The sequence below is a fragment of the Polypterus senegalus genome, chromosome 17 (genome assembly GCF_016835505.1).
Source record: "Polypterus senegalus isolate Bchr_013 chromosome 17, ASM1683550v1, whole genome shotgun sequence".
Classification (NCBI taxonomy): domain Eukaryota; kingdom Metazoa; phylum Chordata; class Cladistia; order Polypteriformes; family Polypteridae; genus Polypterus; species Polypterus senegalus.
In genome coordinates this window covers 33647029-33665974 of record NC_053170.1, presented here as the reverse complement: position 1 = coordinate 33665974, position 18946 = coordinate 33647029, and the positions used below count along the sequence as shown (strand labels likewise).

Below are 18946 nucleotides of genomic sequence, written 5' to 3'. Positions count from 1 at the left end.
TGTGTATGTATATATATATATATATATATATATATATATATATATATATATATATATATATATATATATATATATATATATAAAAACTGGTACGTTCTTATTTTTACACTCTTTTAGTAACAGATTCCTTGCTGTGAGTTCAAGTGGATTGTGTTTTTTGTCTTGATGTGCAAGTGCTTCACATTGGTAGGTTCTGTGTCAGTACAGTCTTTCATTAGAAAGGCATTTTTCAAACGGGCACAGTCTTCATTGAAAGACTGAAGTATCTTAAATAGATAACTTGCCCAGTTGTACCTATTTTGAGAAAGTTTCATATAAAAAGTATTCAGTAAGATTTTGGGTAACTTTTGATAAAGGTTAAGATCATTTGAATCTTTGACTACCAAAGACTGAAATTAAATTTGTTTAGAGATGATCTTAAAGTTGTCTGTCTCGATACAGGTCTTTTTTTTTTTAGCATGTAAATAAAGTACTACTAGTGGTTACTACTTTTTTGGTGTTTTTATTTCATGGACATCAGGGAGACAAATAGTTACTTTAAACTATCTTGAAGTTGATTATTCTACATAATGCTGTCTAGAATGTGTCATATGACTGTTTGAAAATCTCCTTCCCTGGTTTTTATTCCATCAGCTTAAGCACAGTAACCAACATTGTCCTATGCTGTTACATACAATTTGGATCCTCTGCTGGAATACATGTGTTTATATGCACTGTTTGTCTGTAAATGTCAGCTTAGTTAGAACCTGACAGCAGTGCGTGAGTGATTCTTTAGAGCTTGACTTACAGTAGGTTGAATGTTAAAACAGGTACTGCAGTAAAGTGGCAGTTTTTAATTTAATCTGCAACCATGTGAAATACCTACTATATGGTCTTATCCTTTGTTTTACTAAGGTTCAATTTTTTTTAAAACACCTTCTTAATCTTTGTGGTTTACATTAACTAGAACAATGCATTTTAGCAGTCTAGCTATACTTTTTGGTATGACAGTATTTCTATGCCCTGCATGCTGCATTGGTTTATTGTATATAAGGGTTAAAACACAAGTTACTTTAGTCCTGCATCTGATACCTTTCACCTGTAGTGTGTTAGGGTGCTTTCACACCTACAGCACTTGGTTCGGTTCGTTTGCGTTGATGTGAATGCGCACCAAATCAATCGATCCGAGACCTATCTGAAGGGGTGGTCTCGGACCACTTTATCCGCTCTACTTTGGTACGGTTCGTCTGGTGTGAAAGCAACCAAACCAAATCTGACAAAATGGTATAGTTTAATCCACTTTGGGTATAAGAGATACGGGGTTGTGGGTAAAATTCTTTTCACTTCCTGTTGACTCCATTAAATTTTTCAAGCTATCGACTCGCGATGAAATCAAACCGCGGAGAAACGTGGAGTGCCGAAGAAATTAAGTGCCTCATAGATATGGTCGGATGAGCATATCCAAAAGCAACTGTCCACGACACATAACAGCTGCATTTACGTGCTGTTAAGTAAGCAGCTAAGGGAGAAAGGCTATCCTGGGACAGTTGAACAATGCCGTATTAAGACAAAAAAACTTCGGGCGAAGTATATAGAAGTGCGTGATGCACTTAGCAAGACGGGAAGTTCTGGGAAAGAGACAAGTTTCCCTGGTGCCGATGGGCTTCGTGGTCTATTTTGGTTCGTTTAGAACTTGGCATATGTGAAAGCAAACCGTACCCACGTCTGTTTACTACATTGTAACATTTTTCTGACTGTTGCGGACTAAAGCAATCGAACTATAGATGTGAAAGCACCCTTAATCATGTGCTGTGTTGCAAATAAACACCTTGGATAGAACTCTGAAGTGAGACTGTAGTTTATACTGATGGACTAACACATTATACATTGTTTTCTAGCTACCTAGCAACACAGCACAAGTGACAATTAGTGCTATGGTTTGTGGGTAACTGGTGGGAAATCTGAAAGCAGTGAGAGATGGAAGGGTAGTGCCTTTTTTTCCTAAAACACCTGAAGTGACAAAAGCTTTGATTTTATTTACACACTATATATATATATATATATATATATATATATATATATATATATGAATGATACACTGTGTGTATATATAGGTATACTGTATAGATGTCTTATTGGATAGAGAGATAAAATATACATGCATTTTATTCAATTTCATCATGCTGTCTACTAGACCGGTTTAAAAACGTGTAATAAAGATGTAGACATATACAATATAATTTGTGCTATTACAATCTCTTACAAATTTAAATCATTGCTATGAGAAAAACGATATTAAATGCAATAGTGAATCTTAACATTTTTAATGATAATCATACAAGTTGCTGCCACTTCAGACCGCACTTTGTTGAATGACTTATAATTGGATGCTCACATTTATTTAGGATTAGGTAGGTTAAATACTGATGACCTATTTTTACTTAAACACTGAGTTTATTAGCTTTGCTACAGCATTAGCATACAATAAATATGAAGCAAAAGATTGATAGATTACTAGTATATGTCAAAATAATTTGACTTGGATCCAGTGTACTCAACATTGATTTTACCAAAGCTATTAAATATTAAATGCATGTAAATTACTGGAATAAAACCAAATGAGTTTTTTTTTTTTTTTGCTAAGCATTTCTAGAAAGGCATTTTAAAAAAAAACTGGTGTACCCTTCAATGTTTTAAATAAGTTGGCACACAATTTTAAACTGTGGAGAAAGACTTGAGAAACAATCCAATAAAACTGCCTCAAGCAGAGTTACACAAATAGGCCACTGAGCAGGTTTTGGAAGGAAGTTTTAATCCCTTTTACATACAAGACAGGTATCAGATTATTCAAATGTAAGATGTTGGCAAGAAAAGTACAGCAACCAAGTCAAATACGTTTAAGTTGTTAGAAGCAACTATGAAAGAGAATATACATATTGTAAAATATAAACTTCCCATTGCTTTTGGTGATCTCTTGAGATACCCAAAACATTTTGGATGAAAATGTTTTCATCATAGGTTGGGAGCATGCAATGCACTCAATGAACCACCCAGGTTGGGACCAAGATAGGTTCATTAACCTATTTTATGCAGCAGTTATGACAAAAAAATAAATTCCCAATTTCTGTAGCATTGACATGCACTTGCTAAAGCCTTCCCCGTCATCTATAATAATTCTGACACCTTTCCTGGCCGCCAGCTGGACCTGAGCTGATGATCCCTTGGATCATACTGTAATAAAACAGCATGACGGCCTATTCACTTTGAACAATCTCGGGTTTGTGAAGGAGGAACGGAGGCGGATTGCAATCAAAGTTAAATGGTTACAAAGTACAGAAGCAACAATATTGATGTTTACTCATAGATGGTTATATCCTGTAATTCTCTCAGACCCAAAAGTAGTGAAGTACTGTAAACAATGAACAGCATGATAAAATATTCGAGTGGGAGTAGAGTTTTCGGAATGCACTCAATTCACAAACACATCTCAATTGCTACCCTCATAAAACAGACAGAAAATGGTGAGGTAACTTATAGAATCATGTACCTGAATTATTTTTGTATCTATACACAGACACATTGATAAATACAAAGATGTCTTGGATGCTTATTGAGCATTTTTCTGGCATTATTCATACATTGTGCTTCCACTTTCCTGGAATTCTCTATTTGGATTACAGAGAAAATCTATATGATTAACCTACACCATTTACTTTAACACAACGGTTTCCACCGTATTACAGATGTGTCCTACCACCAGTGCCCTCTATATACCTAATACAGTTAAATTATTTGTGTGCAATCCAGCACTGCTTAAACAGGAAACAAGTTTTCTGATTAGCCAAACAAAAAATATGTAAATAAAGCTTTGGTTTGAAAGTGAACTAAGCACAGGGACTGGATCTGCTACTCGCTTGATTACAACCATCATTATCCCCAGCCATATCAGAGCTTTTCCGGAGGACAACAGGTCATGCCAATACAAAGCAACAGGTAAAGTATATTTAAGACTTGATACTTTTTACTAATTGTTTTGTTTGTATAATTTCCAAAGCTTACAGACTTGCAATAAATAAATAAATACCATCTCTGGACAGCAACAAAGTTTTCATTATTTCTCCCCAAACCACAAGCATTCTGATTTTTTTCCCCCTAGTATCCCTCCATGCTGAATGACAGGAGACTAGAATGTGGTTGTTCTGTTCTGACAATAACTACAGCATTTAACCTGCAAGTCCACATTTTAAGTGTTGGGTTCTTTCCTCCTTGTGTTACAGCATTCATACTAAATTGTAACAAAAAAAAAGTGATCCATCACATCCTTTCTATCACTTCTACCTAGGCCATGAAAAGCAGCAGCCTTTTTTCTTAATCTTTAACCTGGAAAAAACTGAAATGCAACTTCTCAAATGCCTTGTTTTAGCTTATATGATCTCAGAATTAGCTATTTTGATTTTTTTTGTATAGATACATATCTTTACACTGGTTATTGAACAATTTTCTAAAAAAAAAAAAAAAGTAAAAAAAACCTGTACTTTAAGGTATAATAGCCTTAATCCACTTAAAAATGAAAGTGCCTAGTGAGATGCCACACAAGAGCTGTATGGAGACCTGCAGATATTTTAAATGCATACATAAACGGTTTTCAAAGACACTCCTCACAATCTCATCTCACCATAGGACCTCATGCTTTATGATAAATATACTCTTCATTTAATAATGAATTTAACAGGTTCTAAACAATTCAGATCCACATTTTAGGTTTTACCGTCAGCTACACATTGGACCATCCATTTTTAGATAAATCGTATAACCTAATACATACACCAAAAACAAGACAACCAATATATATGGGGAAAAAATGCTTTTGGAGACCAAAAAAAAAAGGCAGGAGTCATGGGGTGGGGGGGGGAATTAATTTTTTATTTGCCAATATTAAATTTTTAAGTCCAATTTACATTAAGTGGGACACCAAGTTACACTGTGACAATTAAGAATTCAATTTAAAAAGCCAGATAATAAAAATGTTACACAAATGCTACATTTTAAATTGCACATATTTTGAGTGTATGAATGAAAAGGAACCCTGAATATCATTTTGCATTTACTGAAATGGGAATAAGTTTAAAATAAACTCTTTTCCATATCATACAAACAAAAGTAATTTAGTAATGCAGCCATTTTTTTTTTTTTAAATAAAAGAATCATTGAGCACTGAACAATACAAGCCATTTTACAAAAACAAATTTAGACATAATGTGCAAGATCATTGAATACACTTAAACAGTGCATGGGGCAAAGACACATCTGTGCTTATTACATTTTTCTTTTTTTTTTCCTTTTTTTTTAAATAAAAATATTTTACTAAGTCATGTTCTCATAGCAATTTTTACATTCAGTGTTCTTACCAAAAATACATTATCCAGCAGGTCCTTTATCCTGCAAAATATACATATGCTACATGTTTTTACATTTATTTACATGGTTCTTGCTTGACATGGGCTGTGCATATCTTCCACTTTGAGAAACAAATCACTGGCTAAATTCATTCGGTATACAGGGCTCAAAATTAGTATGGTTGAGAACGCGGTCAGACACATTTAATAAATCTGATTGTATAACATAATTATGAAGTGCAAAATACCACCATGTAAAGAAGATAATTACCTTATGGCACTTATGTTTACTAACTTTAACCATCAGTCTGATATTCTCAGTGTAAAGTGTCCTGGTGCATACAGTTAAATATACAAGTCACAGTTTTATTAAAAGAAGCACCACTTCACATTGTCACCGGGCCTGCATACTGCAAATTTAAAATGTTCAGAAAAACATGGTGTTAACTGTTGCTTTGCAATGTCTGAAGTATAGGACATGACTAGCACTGGAGTGCAGTTTTTATTAAAAAAAAAAAAGGGCCAGGACATTATATCAATATTTTTGAACACTTAAAAATGCAAATTTCGAGCCCTGTATCTCATAATTTACATATATTCCACATTTTAGGCTTGAACTTTAAGCAAAGACTTTAGCTGGAAGGTTAAGATTTCTCTGTGATCACAAGGCGCCACGGGTATAGATACCCAATGACTTGGTGGCTTAGGAAGAACACTTGGTGAGGGTGGCTCACTAAATTTGGCTCCAGCATAATTCTGATGACACGGAGATTTCAAGAGTGCATCAAAATGGGATAGAGCACTATCCCAATTCGGGTTATAAGTGGCAAATTCAATGTTACTGCTGCTTTCTATTTGCACGGCCTGCCGTGCACTAGCAATCAGCGGATACCAGCTTTGGCCCTTATCACCCTTTTTAGGATGAGGTGTTCTCCCCGAAGAAATATTTGCATCTCTATTCCTTTGTCTAGTGCCATGACACTGTGTCTTTTTCCTCTGAGCACCATGTGCAGGATGGGAAACTGGAATGTTGTACCTCTCACCTCCTCCCATTTTCACCTAACAGCGTCACCTAAAACAAATGAAGGATTACTAAATTTTTGTTTTTCCAAGTTAAAACACGACACATTGGAGAGAAAAAAACATCCCAGACAACAAATATAGTAAAGGACCCCCCCACCCAAGTTACCTCAATTATACCTTTCATCTTACCACAAACATTAAATTTAACATTTGCAGATTCACCCTTGTAATTGTTTTGTTAACCCACCCAGTGTATTAACAAAGGAAAGCACTATATGGCCAAGTACAACTCTGTCAAAAAATGTATATTCTAACTACACACACACACACACCTGAATATGCACGTGCAACATATGCCAAGAATTTGTGTACTCCTCAAAAATGTACAGAAATTATGCATGTAAACTGTATCAAGCTACCAAAACTCCACTTCACCCTGTATGATAGTTAATTTGAAATGCATTAGCACCAATGGTGAAAAACTGATGCTTTAAAACAAGTATGATAGAGAGAGAGATTATCTATCTCTATATATATCTCTATATCTCTATATCTATATATATATATATCTATCTATCTATCTATAGAGTATATAAAAAAGTGTCCATAATAACTGATTAGAAAATTAATAAACTGAATATAGTAAACATTTCTATCATTCTGAAGCTTCAAGAAACTCCTGTCAGGGAAGTCCCCCCTTTCTTTTAATCAAGCACAACACAAGTAAACACTGGGGGGAAAAAAACTGTTTTGATTGCTTCATGCTTTGTTTATATTTTTTGGGCACCATCACTTAACTTTTCACAATATGCATTTTATATTTATTACTATACAATTTCAAGAATTTACTTAGATGACCAATGAAGTTTCCAAAAATTAAAATCTATACATTTAAAGCTTTGGAAAACAAAAAAATATAAAGAAAATGAACTAACAAGCAATGTCAGTTCATATTTGGCATTCTGAAAGACTTGAGCTAAACATTCCCAGGTGTGTTAAGAGTCAAATTTGAAAGAAAGCAGGAGTACTGAGAAAACTGATTTCTGGTGCACTCTCTGATTGTGCAATGGATGACCAGGAATGGGATGAATGGGTGTCAAAGAAACAATTTCTAAAGTTCTGGGGTCATAATCATCCAAATTAAAAGACACAGTGAAAAGTTTGAAGTGGGCTACAACAGGAGTCTCAACTTACTTTTTTGAACTTGCATTTGAAGTTTTTCCCTGTAAACCTTGAAAGACTGAGTGAAGAGTAGAGTGAAAGATTCCATGGCAGTATCAAAAACATGGAAAGGGGGTACCACAGGTGTTGGGATATAACTATGACAGCAAATACTGCTGGAGGATTCCATTGGCGCACACACACAAAGGGATGCCACCAATGTGCGACAAAAAGTTAAGTTACATGCAAGTCAATGATTGATTGTACGCTTTTCTTTCCATAATGTTGAACTTAAATTGATTTAACATGTGAATAGTCAATTCCGAATACTACGCTTTAAACACTTATATGTTAATATTTTGATCAAGTTTCTTTTCAATCATATTTGTTTTTGAGAATGCCAACAGAAGTACCCATTTACAATTAAAACAACTTTTGTGTATTTAATTCTGCAGACCTGCAATACTCAACTAAATTCGCATAGAGTAAAGCGATGCAATTGTTTTCAGGTTGTCTTTTTTACCCGCCTCCTTACCTCTTTGTGGATGAAAGGTTGCAGAAATCGTTGGTCTCCTCCCGTCTCAAGCCTCCGGTTCCGCTCCAGCTCGGACAATGTTCTGCACTGCTCTCTGATCTGGCGGGCAGTCCTGCGGGTGTTATTGTTCTCATGTGCCAACAGGGCTTGACCTGTGCGGCGGGGCCGGACATGAATCTCCTCGGCACACGGTGGTTACAAGAAGCCCAGCTGTGTTAACGAATTGAAGGGGGAAAAAAGGATTTAAATCAATCTCAACCAATTTACATATACACCAAAAAAAAAAAATAGCATATAGAGTCGTATCCCTTATATAAACAAACATTTTGCTCCGTTAACAACGGAGCTCGCACCTACACCGGCTAGAGTACGCTCACGATGGGCACATTTCGAAATTCTGATGTAAAGTAAGAGTGCTATGAAAAATAAATAAAACTGCAAATAGGAGTTCGACAGCTAATCATTCTGAACGGTTTTCATAGCGAGGATAACTGCTGTCGATTTACTTCAATAGTTAACAATCTTAATATAATGTTGTAAAAAGTGTTGCAAACCTATTAAAATTCGCTTCTTTAATAGCCTTATGTTAATGATAAGATAAACCCAACAAAAAGTATTCGCATTTTCAAAGACCGAAAGTGGGTCACTGGGAGAAGAATGAAAACAAAGAACACTTTGGGTTTCAATATGGCGACGCATTTTGTATTCGATAGTTTGAGGGGAAAGGGGGAGTGATTTCCAAACTTACCGACTTCTCTCTGGTGCGTTATTGCTCCAAAATGATGTTAAACTGATGCTGGTCAACACAGGAAACTCGCTGCTTCTTTAAACTTCTATTCACGAACACAACATATAAAGAACGTTCCACATCTCTCAAACAAAACCACCGTCTCTCTCCTTAAACTGTCTACAAGAAGATGGCAGCCTATGCTTTGTAATGTAGTAAGGCCTGTCCTGGCGTCCTCCAATAGCGACGGAGATCTGAGACGAGTAGCCAATCGGAACGCAGTGTTGGAGAGTCGCTACTAGACGCCTGTTGCCAACCGCGTGACGTCAACACAAAGGACAGGCTTCATTCGGTTCGCTTGGCAGAGGCGGTCTTTGAAGTTAGATAAAACAAAATAGACAAAAAAATGAGAACGTGAACAGAAGTTAATAATAAAGTCAGCTAGTACGCCTAGTCTAATATATCGGCAGAAATTCGAAACAACGGAATTTTTTTATGCAGGCAGAATGCATTTCAAAGTTCAGTATGCTGCGACTAGCTATATATGCTTAGTTCTACATATCTGTTCACAATTTAATTTATTCACATAAGTGGAAAATGACGAACATTTTTACATGTGATAAAGACGGATATAGCAGTTGGTTGACTTAACGAATAACAGTTGTGCATCGATGTCGCTTCTGGGCTCCGCCATCAAGACCAGGATGTTCAGAATACTCAGAGTCTCGCGGTGCACTAATCTTTGGATCCCTGAGGCGAGATTATGTGTAATTGCATTACTGTATTTTGTTTTGACACTGAAGTTATCTAGTTAACTTGTAGAAAGTTCATTCGCAGAACTACGTAGTCAACAGGATTATGGAATTGTGGGAGCAGAGAGTTTTTTTTCCATCCATTACACTGGTTTGCACATTTTAACAAAATGGTTTTAATTGTGAACTGTTGCTTGTATGTGCATTCATGATCACTATATAATTAGAATGTTTCTTTCTCGTCACATTTAAGTGCAACATTGAAAATAAGTTTCATTGAACAAATGACACATGTATTCATGTATACAATATTGTTCTAAATACATTTAACATGAATATAGTCAATCTAATATGTTTAAACATATGTAAAGAAAACAACAATACCGTATTTACTGACTTCTCAAGTTTTTGTCATTTCTTATTTATTTATATTTACTTATTTTAATCCAAAGTTTGTTTGGTAACCCGATGCTTGCAAATTTTTTCTGATGTATTCCTCTTATTAATTATCCAACAGTAGTCTGCAATCAAACTGAAATGTCCCTCGTATCTTCTTTCCATGTCCTTCGTATTATAATGGAATCATTCACCCTGTTCTTTACCCACTAGTACAAGATTTTCAGGGAAAAAATCCAAATGTGTTTGCATGTTCTTCCCGTGTCTGCGTGGGTTTCTTCCGGGTGCTCCAGTTTCCTCCCACAGTCCAAAGACATGCAGGTTAGGTGCATTGGCGATCCTTAATTTTCCCTAGCGTGTGCTTGGTGTGTGTGTGTGTGTGTCCTGCGGTGGGCTGGCGCCCTGCCTGGGAAATTGTTCCTGCATTGTACCCTATGTCGACTGGGATTGGCTCCAGCAGACCCCCGTGACCCTGTGATAGGATATAGCGGGTTGGATAATGGATGGATGGATGAAAATTCCAAATGCAAATCCAAAATGTGAACTTTAAGATTCATGTTGCCCCCAACTTAGCTAATATGTTTTTAATAGTTTCTTTATAATTTGTATCATTTTTGCTCCTTTAAAACCTAGAAATTATATCTTTAAAAATGCCCAAGTTGTTTATTACACCATCAAATTCTGTTTTCAACAAATCAGTTTTCTAACACCTGGTCTGGCAAATATGCAATGTTTCAGTTTAGCCTCACCTAAACCTGGAAACTTTTGCCTAAAATACATAAAACAGGCTTCATCTTCTGATAGGGCTTTGATAAACTGCTTCATTAAACCAAGCTTAGGAATCATTGGTAGCAGCACTTTATCGGGATCCACCAATCTGGGTCTGATGGTGTTTTTGACAACAAGGTCGTCATTCCTTCTGACCCTAAGATCATTTCTTAGCTCTGCTGTCCCAATGCCAAACCCAGGAGTTTTGTATGCCATAACTGCTGACCATAACATACAAAGAACTTCCAGCTGTACCTTTATTAGATAGATAGATAGATAGATAGATAGATAGATAGATAGATAGATAGATAGATAGATAGATAGATTATACTTTATCTGTTCCCAAGGGGAAATAAACAAAATATATATTTATTATTATATATTATTACATTATTATGGAATAAAATAAATATGCTTTAAACATAGTTTTTAATATTCGAAAATATTAAATTCAGACAAATTGTTGAAATAAGATAAGAGTACTGTATTTCAATAATATGTACATTTGCAACGTAAATAACATAATCGCATAGCTCACTGGTTTAAAATAAACATTTACTCCTGTAAGAACTCGACTAAAGCTAACTCATATGTATGTCTAACGAAAAAAAAAACAAGAGCGCAAGTTTTCTGACATGACTGGACGGACTCCAAAATGGCCTCGTGTGATTTTGTTGCGAGACGGGAAATGGCCTGACACACCGTTCGCTTGTTTCCCTTGCGCTGAATGTTTCTGTCATATGCACGGGCGTCCGAAAATGTTGGGATTGAAGGGTCCATATATATAACTCTGCATTGAAGTTCGGAATATAGTATTATAGCAGTATCTTTTCATTGTCCGGACTTATTTTTTTCTATGCCGCTGAGTAACCTGAGCCTTTCCCAGCACTGTGTTTTAACTTGGAGAATATTTGACATAATTTAGTATGGATTAAAATTGGAAAAATTGGGTTAGTATGCATGTCGCCTCCCAACTCTCCCATGCCCCCAAAAGCATCCTTGACGAGAATGTGCCAGTTTTCAGAAAGCAGTGTTGCCCGTATGCGGAATGCCTGTAGGGAAAACTTTCAACAAAAATCATTAAAAGTTTAGGGCTAAGCCTATACACCCCAAAAAGCACTAGTTATGTACATAGACATTTCCTCTACATAATTCCTCCTGCTATTGAGGAGAGTTGAACTGCTTAAGGCGCTTCTATTTCGATCACACTCAAATTAAGAGGCTTTTCATTCTGTTTACATGAAACGTGGGTGTAGAGAGCATCACGACGCGAACTAGCAGTTCGTGCTCACTATGGGGCGTGTGAATGGACAGAATGGACAGCGGATCTGGTGGTCGCGTGACCAGAGTGTCCGGCTGCGTCCCACGATGTAAGTGGTTAAAAAAAAAAACAGTACCAGTACTGTAGCATGAAGTGAATTCGTCATTCGAACTATAAACGATCAGAGAAAGCGGAGTACACAAAAGTCCTGTCTGTCCATTTTAATTGGAACTAATGGCTTTGTGATTTAAATGTCCGGAAGTAAACGGAAGGGAATGAATGTAAAGTGTCAGACAGTTGTAAGCGTGTTCAGCACATGGTGCAGAATGAACACACGCCTGAAGAGACACGATCTCCAAAATATCGATCATTGAACATTTACAATATCTATCAATGTAATTCACTTATCTTGTTTAAATTAATGAGAGAATTAAACATATTTACACATTTAACCGTTTTGTCAGACTGTTCAGTTGTAGGCTATCATTTCCATCTCATTTAAACTGTGTATGCCCTATTACAAATTGGCGTCCCACGTGGAATCAAATCGAGTTTTGATGATTGACCTCACACCTCAATAGCCTATAGTTTATTTACATTTGTTTCAATATACGTATCACCTCCTTCAAATATTAATACACAGATAGATAGATAGATAGATAGATAGATAGATAGATAGATAGATAGATAGATAGATAGATAGATAGATAGGGTAGGGGTGTATACAGCTTAGCCCTAAACATTTTATGATTTTTGTTTAAATATTTCCCTACAGGCATTCAGCATACAGGCCACACTGCTTTCTCACATCTGTCTATCTATCTATTGACTACTCAGCAATGCAATTCATGAGATGGCAGCCAGTTAAAAAGTTTTGCTCACTTACATTTAACACGATCTGCTTGATCACCAGTACCTATCTACCATTTTATTCCATGGGTTTCTGCTTTTAAAGTGAAAGCAGGCACAGAAGGCAGATGAAAGGATGGTTGCATGGACAGATGAATGAAGGTACAGTAAAAAAGACAATGTGCTGCTTTGATTATCACTGTTAATGATAATTCCAGGAATTTGGGTTAATTTAGTGGCCCAGTTAATGTCTTTGTGATGTTTCAGTTTTCTCTTTATGTTTTCACCTATATCCCAAATATGTTCATGTTAAGTTAACTTGTGCTTTTGTATTGGCTACACATGAGTGACTGTTGGGGTGCGTTTCAGTAACATTTGATCCAGTTGGATACTGCCTTACCCCTAATAAGGCAAAGTATATTCATTAGCTTCTTGTGCCTCTTTGATGAAATAGGCAATTTCAGAAAACATATGAATGCATGTAATTTTTGTAATATGTGCCAGTTTAGAAGAGAATAATAAATTAAAGAAGAAAGGTAATTTGAAAACAATGAATTGTATAAGTAATCAGCTACTCTAAGAACAAAAGACACATTTAAATTCACCACATATTTACATTTCATCACTTCCCAAGTGAAGTCGTTTGTAGCCAGACGTCTCACTGCTCTGGGACCCTGATGTGTTTACAGTGCTTAACACTTATTTTCTGATGTCAATGGATGCATACTCTATCCCTTAGTCTTTTAAACGCTGCGAAACTGACATTTGTTTATTCAAATATTTTCCACTTAGGTTTCTTTTTAAGCATCTTATATCTGAATTTTTCACCCACAGTAGTGTCCAGTTGTCTTTAATGTTTATTTCATTAATGCTCTATATTCAGCGCATTTCTCAACATGTAACCCATAATGATATTTCATGTTTCTAAGATGAGGAACTGACACCCTGTCCAACCTTGTGCTTTGTGCTGCCCAGACAGACACCTGCTGCTCATAGCTGTGAACATGATTAAGTATTTTCCTGAAAATTAACAAATAATCATCTGTATGGTGTCTTTCACAGCAGAAACCAACTTGTGTATTTCACAGGTATAGTATAATTGATTCCTTAACTTCAAAATGATTGCATGCTTCAGGTCACACAGCCAGTTGATAAAGAAGTGGTTTATAGTCAAATGCCTTAGACTACTGGAACACCCTGATTAGGAGTGTATTATTCTTTTATAAGGGGCTTATCAAAGGCAATATGGTACATAATATGATATGCCCCTTATAAATAGTGCGATACACTGTCAGGCAGGGTCTCCAAAGCCATTAGACTAGAATTCACCATGATGTCATGGACAATACTACCATTATGACATTTTACACTTCAGTTCCTTAGCCACTAGACTGCACTGTGCAATAGGAGAATAAAGCCTTTTAATACGTCATAAAATATAACATCTAGCTTTAACCGAAGAAAAAAAAAACTGCCTTTCACTATGTTTAGTTATAAGTAAAATAATAATATATCATCGACATCATAGGATTTCAATAGTACAATGCTTTTGTGTTAGCCCTTATACTTCCGTACTATATATCCTGTAAGGCCCTATCTTTTGGCCCTTTAAATTATTGATCAGTTTCTTGTAAAATCAGAAAATAAATTACATGCATAAGCTTTACTTCTTGGGATGCCAAGCTCTTTATAAAGTTTTGTTTCGATGACTAGTATTAAAAAAATTATCTGAAAATACATCCTGGATTTTAAGCATCCATTTGAAACCCTCAGATTCTGCCATTACTTTAAAATGTTGACTCCATTTGTCCTTATTTAATGAATATTTAAATTACACATATTCAAACTATCAAGTCATTCAAACAAGCATTCGTTTTATAGTGCCTTTCTATATAAAAATAAGTATTTTTATCTATCTATCTATCTATCTATCTATCTATCTATCTATCTATCTATCTATCTATCTATCTATCTATCTATCTATCTATCTATCTATCTATTGGACTTTGACTTGTCTGACTTGCTCTGCACAATTATTTAGTTGGAAGTTTAAAAGTACCATTCCTTTTCGAAAGTATGTATGTCATTAGTGTTCTGTAAAGTTCTCTTTCTATATGCACTTTCAATGATATCATGTTATCCATCCAATTAGAAAAATGAAATGGCTTGCAAAATGCAGCCCATAATTACTACTATACACCATATGCAACAGAAAGAGAAAGACAGATCAAATTAATCACAATTTTATTAATTATAAATATATGGGTACTAAACAAAGAACTGCCCAGTGTTTTGCTCATTCTCATTAAATACCCTGAAATGGGATTAGTGTGGCTCACAATCTCTCTCTGTCATTCTGTCCTCCATCAGCAGTGCCCTTTGATGTTAAAATCACAGAAAATAAGATGAGGAGACAATGCAGCAGACAATGGGCCTTGATCTGTTTATGGACTGTTTAGGGACTGGCTTATCACCCACAGCCCCTTTATCTTTATCTTTAAGTGAATGGGTTCAGCACTTCATGGGACATTTGTTTATGACTCAAGAGGAGCGGTGAGCCTACAGGTACAGGGAACAACACTGGTTATTCTTGGACTGCACATGAGAAACAAATGACTGCACATATTAAAAGGTTGATGGCCTACACTGAGATAGTCACGATCACTGAGGCAGAAATAGATGACAAAATGTTGTTGTTTGCTCCAAGCTGTCATGTACACGATTTTGAACGTTGTCTCTCAAAATCACATATTAGATCTAGTTTATTTTTACTGTGCTTTAACCTTTGCAAATGCTTTTGAATGAACTCCTGGCAGTCATTAATTTTGATTTTAAAGTACTCTTGTACCTTTTTGTTGGCAAAAACATATATAAGTCAGTCTTCTCAGGCCTGTTAGCAGGTAAAGTAAAAACCAGGAATAAAGAAAATAGCATCTCAAAATGATCACCCATGTGGATTTGTGTATGAATGTCCTTGGAGTAACAAAGCTTGATAAGATCAAAAATGAGAGAATCAGAGGTACAGTAAAAGTTGGTGAATTCATAAAGAAAATACAGGATGGAAGGTTAAAGTAGTACGAGGGATGTAATGAGAAGAGAGGCAAACAATGGATATGGAGGTGTTGGGAAAGAAAAGAAGAGGATAACCAAAATGAAAAGGAATGGACTTTGTCAAGGGGGATCTCAGAGATGTAGGGTATCAGGCAAGGAAATATAGAACAGACACAAATAGAAGTGGCTGGTCTATTATTGTGAAAGTGGGAAAAGTTTTAGAAGAACAACAACTCTATAAAGAAACTTGGCATTTTCTAAATATCTAGTTCTATACCAACTGACTTCATTAAAGTTCACTAAACTGAGAATTTAAAATGCAGAACACAAAAAAGAATATTACCAGTTTTGATTATATTTGTTAGAGACAAAAGGGAAATGTCATACATTATTAAAATGAAACAATATCTGTTAACCTTATTACAGTGCCTGATACTAGACTACTCTTTTGTCTTCTGTTTTAGATAGATAGATAGATAGATAGATAATAGATAGATAGATAGATAGATAGATAGATATGAAAGGCACTATATAATAGATAGATAGATAGATAGATACTTTATTAAGAATACTGCATGTAAATTTATTACATTATGAAGGTAAGCATATTGTTTTGTGATAACCATTTTACCAATAATAATAATAATAATAATAAAAATAATAATAATAAAATAAGTCTCCTAACTGTTTCTTGTCCATGGGTCATTTGCATGTTTTCCCTGTGTCTCCCTGTATCTGCATTTTCTGGGTACTCCAGCAGTCTTCCCACATTCCCAAAATTGTGCTGATCGAAAGTTCAAAATTGGCCCCAGAGTGAATGTGAGTGCGGAACTAACTGGCACTCTCTCCAGAGCTGTTTTCCAAGAAAGGCTTGAGTTTCCTGTAACGATTAAGCAAGTTCAAGAATGTGAACTTATAATTTTATTTTTTTCAGCAGAGCGCCATGTGGCACAATATTGTTGTATGGCAGCTTCAGTCCTGGATTCAGATTCTTATTTCAGTATTTCCTGCACTGAATTAGCACTTTTTTCCCATGTACAGCACTCCACAATTCAAAGACAAGCAGAATGTATTGACTATTGATTCAATATGAGTGAATGTGGATGAATCTGTACCAGTAGTATTCTGTCCAGTGGGTGTTGTTCTGCTAACACAGACTTTCAGTCCCAGCATTGCTATATGGCACTAATTGGTTCTGGAAAATTATTGTTATTCAGTTTTAGATCCATTCTTATTTTATGAAGTGCCTTTCACATTGGGACTTTATTGACCAATCCATTCTGAAACAAAATACTTAGTTACAGTTCATATTATGTATTTTTGTGGAAAGTCAATTCATATGACTAAATTAAAACTGAAAAAAAAATACTTCTGGTAGTTCTCTACTAATTTTCCAGCTCATATTGTTTGTACTTTTGTTTGATTCTTAGCTGTTGAGCTTCTATTTAGAGTTACTGTAATATATTTGCTTGTTTTGTCATTCTCCGCTGACATGTTTTAAATAAATGAGCTGGAATGAGCTGACATTGTTTTCATGGCCAGATTCTATATTGACTGCTACTGGGATAGATTCTTGCCAGCCTTGTCTTTGTACTGAATTGGTGGTGGTATGGATGGGCATTACCCCTCAGAGGCTTATCTACTCAGGATTTATGTTAATTTAATTTATTCATTCATTATTAACCCTGTTTATTTCAATCTATTGTCACTAATAACACTGTCAACATTAGCAATGAATTTATTACTGTACAAGAAGTTTCCATCAATGCCCCCAAAATGCCTGTGAGCTCTGATTACATTATTTTTAATTCTGATACTAATTTTCTCTAGTTTGAAGTGATAAGACTCAGAATGAGTATGTGAGTGAGTGTGCTCTGCTATGGAGTATCACCCTGTCCACTGATGCTTTAGGCTGTGGTGCACCTTGACTGTAGTACTGGATTGATTTGGCTCAGTAAATGAATGAATAAATGTGTGAATGAAAATATGGGTTAAAAAGTATAAATGAATGTATTAGCGTTGCCATATTTACAGAGTACAGTGGAATTCTTATTTGCATGTCTGACTAATGTGTAGCTTACTGTCACTCTGGAGTCATGATAAACCTTTATTTGATTTGTTAGAAAACATAAATCAGCTTACTTAATGTACAACTTGCATCTGTTTCCATACCACTTGTTCAGTGATGACCTCAGTGCCTGAAGCCTTGAGAAAAAGCTTATCGTTTGTTTCCACTCAAACTTGTGCTGAATACATCTCAACCAATACAGAGATTCATGAACTTATTTATGATTTATGACACAAGTGTACTAGGTGTCAGGAAGTGGTGGTGCCCTAATTATGGCACTGAGGAAAAGATTGGGTTGTTCTGAAGTGAAAAACACCATCACCACCTGCAACACTGATAAGGACAGTTTCCTGTAGTTTGCGAAGATCTCCATTAGAGGGCAGGCGTGTTGGGTTTTTCTTTTCTTCTAGGACCAAAGTTTTGAAGTGAAAGGCCAAAATGACTTGAATCATAATGTGGTTAAAAATGTAACTTTTTAAAGTTATTTCTTTATGTTAATTCAAGAATGTAGTTAAAGCATTAATTCACGATGGATTCATGTTAGCTGTGTGGCAATATCAATAACAGATGTTGTGGCGGATGTCCAGGGCCCTTGTCCGGCCGGGATGCCTCTTCTTTATATGGTCCGGGGGAGCAAGCAGGGTGGACTATAAAAGGAGCCAGCAGCCACCAATCTAGGAGCCAGAGTCGGGAAGAGGGAGGCAAAGCTTGCTGGAGAGGAGTGGAGGAGATAAAGAGAAGAAAAAGTTTTGTGTGTGTGCTTAGTGCTTCTTGGGACTGTGTTGTGCCTGTGGAAAACAGGGAAGGCGTTCCCCACAGGCGAAGAAAAATAAAAATAAAAGTTATTTGTTTGATCATGGTGGCGCAGTGGTAGTGCTGCTGCCTTGCAGTTAGGAGACCCGGGTTCGCTTCCCGGGTCCTCCCTGCGTGGAGTTTGCATGCTCTCCCCGTGTCTGCGTGGGTTTCCTCCCACATTCCAA

The 18946-nt window shown here is 35.9% G+C and overlaps 1 long non-coding RNA gene across 2 annotated transcripts; it reads right to left on the bottom strand.

The window, feature by feature from the left end:
- Window positions 1-8095: 8095 nt before the first annotated feature.
- Window positions 8096-9450, bottom strand: LOC120517527. 2 transcript variants are annotated; one of them, XR_005631046.1, is made up of 3 exons: window positions 9436-9450; window positions 8843-9193; window positions 8096-8304 (listed from the first exon to the last, which is right to left on the bottom strand). It is a non-coding gene; the product is annotated as an uncharacterized LOC120517527 (long non-coding RNA). The 2 variants fall into 2 exon arrangements; XR_005631045.1 differs by having other exon boundaries at window positions 9428-9442.
- Between the last annotated feature and the right edge of the window lie 9496 nt (window positions 9451-18946).